Below are 6,000 nucleotides of genomic sequence, written 5' to 3'. Positions count from 1 at the left end.
TCGTGGCGGGCGTGGAACTCATTGAGGTGGGGACAGAGGGGGATAAAGGTGAGACCTCTGCTGAGGGCCGACCATTCGGTATCAGAGAGGGGAAGGTTCGGGGGGATGGTGAACACCCAGCAGGGATGGGGGTTGGGCCCAGAGGAAGGCAGGTAAGTGGACTGGGGCCAAGGCAATGTCTGGTGGGGGGGTGGTGGGTGGTCAGGGAGGGTGCGGGCATGAAGACCACCATGTAGGTGGGGAAGAGCAGTAGTCACATAGTATGAGGGGAATGGGGAAGACCCAGTGGAACAGTCACTGAGGTTACCAGGGTTTGGGGGACTTGCACTAGGACCCAATGCAGTCAAACCCGGGGGAGTGGGAATCTGCAGGCCCCGTGCTGAGTCCAGGCTGCAGGTAAGGCGACGGCTGCGGGCTGCTGGAGGGCGGTGGAGTGCCGAGGGTCGGCGGAATCGATGGCAGGAGTCCGCGGGCAGTTGAGTCCGGATCGGCGGACGATGTGTGGAAGGATGGTCAGTGGGGCGGCGAGGTTCGATGCGTTCAGTGTGGCAGAACGGTGAGTGTGCCCCGGTGCGGTGGCCCTGTTCGGTGAGTCCGGTGCGGTGGCCGTGTTCGGTGGGCCCTGGTCCGGCGGCCATGTTCGGTGGGTCCAGTGCGACGGCAATGTTAGATGGGCCCGGTACAGCGGCGTTGTTCGATGGACACAGTGAGGCGGTGAGGGGGAGAAAGTCCGAGTTACCGGTGAAGCAGCGAGGCTGGGCGTCATCGGTAGGCAAGAGAAGGTTGGCGGCAGTATCGACGTGGAGGTCGGTGAAGGCGGCGTCCTGGTAAGTGCTGGGGCTGCTCCTCGTGGCCAAGATGGCGTTGTGGGACTCGGGCAGGAGGCGTGGGCTTTGAAGAAGGGATGGGCATTGAGATGGGTATAAGAAGAAATGGGCATTGAAATTCAAAGTAGTAAATTGAAGGCTGAGACTGAATTTGGTTAAATTGGAACATTTATTTTTCCTATCACCAGACATACATAGTAACATCATGTGGAGAAGAAGGAGATTCCATGTCGATCCTAGAATAATAGTAGGTTTGGGAACAGAGATGAATATAGATAATAGAATTGGGTTCGTTTCAATGGGAATAGTGAGTGTATGGGAAGGTACAAGTTCATAATGGTAACTTGCTTTGTCCCATGTTTCTTGGGGTTTTTCTAGGGATTAGGTTTGACTGTGGAAGGTGATGGGCAGGAACATGGATGGAGGGAATTTGCGCCCATGAAAACTTGGGAGGTGAAGACTCCTCAGACAGGACTTGTGAAGTCATGCCCATGTAAACTCGGGATGCTTTACACGGTTTTGAGAAGATAGGCAAGGCAAGGCAAGGCAACTTTATTTATATAGTACATTTCATACACAAGGCAGACTCAAAGTGCTTCACATAAAAACATGTCATACAATAAAATGAAATAATAAAATAGAAGAATTAAAAGAAAATAAAAGCAAAGTTGAAAATGCATTATAAAAAGCGCAAAAGTTAAAAGTGCAATGTAGTTAAGATTTAGCTGAAAGCCAAAGTAAACATAAAAGTTTTCAGTCTTCTTTTAAAAGTGGTCAAAGTTGAGGCAAGTCTTAAATCTTCAGGGAGTTTATTCCCGCTATTTGTTGCATAGTAACTAAATCCTGCTTTCCCATGTTTTGTATTTACTCTGGGAATCACTAACAGGTTGGTCTCAGAAGATCTTAGCGGTCTAGAAGGCTTATATAGTGGAAGCATGTCAGTGATATACTTTGGCCCTAAACCATGTAGTGATTTATAGGTGAGCAACAGGATTTTGAAATCAATTCTCTGACATACAGGGATGTAAAGATTTAAGAATTGATGTAATGTGACTTCCGGTGGCGCCATGCTGGACTAGCAGTTGCAACTTTTAGCTACGCTGCTGTAAAATCGCGATTTTTCACGTTAAAATCGGGTCTGGAGGTCGGGACCAATTCAAAAAACTCACCAGAGCCCCGGGACATCGCGCTGGTGACGTCATCAGTAAGCGCTGTGATTTAAACGGAGGATAAAGGATTTTAAATGAAAAAACCGTCTTCAGCTCAGAGCCCTCAGAGAACAATCTCAAAACTGCTGAAAACCCAGAAAACTGAAGAACAGACCACTGAAGTGGATTCTGGAATGGCTACAAGGGCCAAGACTGAGATGGCTACTAAGGAGAACAATGAAATAGAGGAGATAAAGAACTTGGTAGTGATGGAAAATATTAATGTTAAATTGATGGAAAATATGTCGAACATCAATGCTGGTAATCAAAAAGTTATTGACTGCATTGGCATTATACAAAAACGAATTGAGGATGTGCATGAAGAGCTAATGGGGAGAATTAATAAAGGGGAAGAAGAATCTAAGAAGAAGTTTGAGGCTGTGCATGTAATTGTTTCTTCACATGTAACTGAAATGAAAGACATGGAAACAATTGTTGATCAAATGGGTGAAGATATGCAGGGAATGAAGCTAGAACTAGACAGCCTCAAGAGTCAACTGGCGAAAGTCTCAGATAAATGTCTTGATCTCGAAGCTCGCTCACGACGCCAAAATTTACGAATACTGGGAGTAACAGAAGGGGCAGAGGGGAACAACGCCCGTGAGTTCACTGCCAACTTAATCAAACATGTACTCAATTTACCTGTGGAACCGGAAATTGAAGTGGCACATCGAATACCCAGATTTAAGCCAAGATCACAAGCAGATCCAGCCCACCCACGACAGATCATAGTCAAACTTCGGGACATTTCAGCACTTGAAGAGCTGATGAAAAAAAATCAAATACGGAGTGAAGATGACGTTTGGAAACGACTCCGGGATTATCCCTATGAGATCGTGCAAAAGAGAAGAAAGTTCTCACAGACAAGACAGATTGAAGATTAAAGATGTCAGATGTGCCATTTTTTATCCGGCCAGGATGCGCATTACTTTCAAGGGAAAAGAGAAAACTTTCACTAATTCGGATGCATCTTATAAATATGCCCAAGAGATTGTGGCAGAAACAGAAGATTAATCAAGGCAGCGGGACAATATGGACAATTTCTTTCCTTTTATTACTTCACAGAGAACACCTGAAGATAAGGGAAGAAACACCATTCTCTAAAAGTTTAAAATGGAAGAGCATTTCCACGTGCGCTGGTCTAGACACCTTATCTCCTTTGGATGCTTTGGAATTCAACTCAAGGACATTCTTTGTTCAAAATGAAGGAAAGACTGATAAGCAACGCAGAGACGAACAGCAGAGCCGAATGTGGAAAACATCACAAGGACAAATGGCGGTTTAAGAGCTTAACAAAATATAGAGAATTAACAATAATTAACAATACTAATATAGAAATATAAATGGAAACTCACCTGAACTATATAATGGGTAAAATGTAATAATGTGCTAAAAAGAGTTTAAGTGTTATGTAGTTCGTGTGGGGAAGGGAGGAGACTCAGGCACCTGGCATAATTCCAGGAGCCTGTTTCTGGTTAACCCTTACAGCTAACAGCTTACTATTATCAAAGGTATATCTAATTATAAATAATTAGTAGATAAAAGTGTTAGATAAATAAATTTCACAGTAGCTGAACACAGATCTGATAAGTCTGAATTATATATATATATAATTCATATATAGTGTATTTGGGTGAAATATAATTGATTTTGAAATGGTACTGCCCTCCTAGGTTTAGAGTAATAAAAGGAGCGGAGCCAATTGTACAACACCAACTTCGGAAGTCGAATAGATGTCGAATAGATGTCGAATCCCACAGACGAATACTTCAGACACTGTAATTTTACTTGTTCAATTTTTTTTTAAATCACAATATGTCACTACTATGTTTTTTTTCCAAGGAAAATCGCAAAAGGTATCTACCAAGGAAGTTAGTAATATAAACGCCCCCCAAATATCCAGAGTCCTGAGGTATGGATGCACCGTAATAAATGAGGGTATTAAAATCAGAGAAAATGCAAGATGATAAACAAAAGAAAATGGGAGCAATCACACTGTGTAGCTGGAATATAAGGGGTATTAATGAACCAATTAAAAGGGGCAAAATACTAGCTCGGTTGAAATCATATAACACGGACATTACTTTTCTACAAGAAACGCACCTAAAACATCAAGATCAGATGAGATTGAGGGCGAATTGGATAGGCAAAACATTTCACTCCTCATATACTTCGAAATCCAGAGGCACCGCAATTATTATTCGCAAAGGAATACCATTCAAATCAAAGAACATTATATCAGATAAGGAAGGGAGATATCTTATAGTTACAGGAGAGATCCATGCTACGCCAATCACCTTGGTAAACATATATGCGCCCAATTTTGATAATCAATTTTTTAATAAAATCCTGAATATAATCGCAGAATTTAACTAACAAAATGTTATAATTGGAGGAGACTTCAACTGTGTTTTAGATCCGTACTTAGATAAATCGATGCAAAAACAAAGAGGTAATATGAAATCTAAAACTAGTGAACTCTTAAATACATATATAAAAAATACAAATATAGCAGACGTCTGGAGGATCGCGAATCCGACTGGAAGGGAATACTCGTTATATTCAATGGTACACAAAACATACTCACGTATAGACTACTTCCTAGTGGATACAAAACTAATCCCATATACTATTAACCCTAAATATCACACCAATACGATTTCAGATCACTCCCCGCTAACTTTCGTTTTAAAATTAGAAGGAATGTCTACGAACAAATTGTTCTGGAGGTTTAACTCGCAAATTCTGAAAGACCCACAAGGGAGTATATATCTAAAAAAACAGATGGACCTATTTTTTGAGACAAACGATACACCAGATATATCGCCCACTTTATTATGGGAATCCTTCATAGCATTTATTAGAGCAGTGGTTCTCAAATGGGGATACGCGTACCCCAGGGGGTACGTGAAGGCACTCCAGGGGGCACGTGAGATTTTAAAACATAGGCCTACATATACAGGGCCGGCGTTAGGGAGTGCGGGGCCCAATTGGGAACAATTTTGGTGGGCCCCAGGTTCCCAGCCAAGGTGTGTCTGCCCAGTTATTTAGTATATATTATGAAATTGTACACTAGGTGCTATGGATTCTACACTATGTGAATCTTTCCTGCTCCCTCCCGTTTGACTGTCAGTAGCTCCGCTGGCTTCCAACATTTACCGTAGCTGCTAATTACCACTAAACTGCATTATGTGATTGGACACAATGCCCTTGGAGACAGCGGCTGATTGGACGGGAGGAGACCTATTTGTTGATTGGACGGGTATTTTAAAGCAAGCTGGTTGGTGATTGGATGCAACCCCCTTAGAGACAGCGATTGATTGGCTGCCAACTAATATTGTCAAATCTGTAACAATAAGATTCAGATTCAATTTAATTGTCATTGTCAGTGTACAGTACAGAGACAACGAAATGCATTTAGCATCTCCCTGGAAGAGCGACATAGCAAACGATTTGAATAAATAATAATAAGTGTCCGGGGGTGGGTGGTGATTGGCAGTCACCGAGATACGTTGTTGAGTAGAGTGACAGCCGCCGGAAAGAAGCTGTTCCTCGACCTGCTGGTTCGGCAACGGAGAGACCTGTAGCGCCTCCCGGATGGTAGGAGGGTAAACAGTCCATGGTTGGGGTGAGAGCAGTCCTTGGCGATGCTGAGCGCCCTCCGCAGACAGCGCTTGCTTTGGACAGACTAAATGGAGGGGAGCGAGGAACCGGTGATGCGTTGGGCAATTTTCACCACCCTCTGCAATGCCTTCCGGTCGGAGACAGAGCAGTTGCCATACCATACTGTGATGCAGTTGGTAAGGATGCTCTCGGTGGTGCAGCGGTAGAAGTTCACCAGGATCTGAGGAGATAGATGGACCTTCTTCAGTCTCCTCAGGAAGAAGAGACGCTGATGAGCCTTCTTGATCAGAAACATAGAAACATAGAAACATAGAAATTAGGTGCAGGAGTAGGCCATTCGG

This window comes from Leucoraja erinacea, chromosome 10, assembly GCF_028641065.1.
Source record: "Leucoraja erinacea ecotype New England chromosome 10, Leri_hhj_1, whole genome shotgun sequence".
Classification (NCBI taxonomy): Eukaryota; Metazoa; Chordata; class Chondrichthyes; order Rajiformes; family Rajidae; genus Leucoraja; species Leucoraja erinaceus.
The sequence above is the reverse complement of the archived record's forward strand: the minus strand, read 5'-3'. Positions refer to the sequence as shown.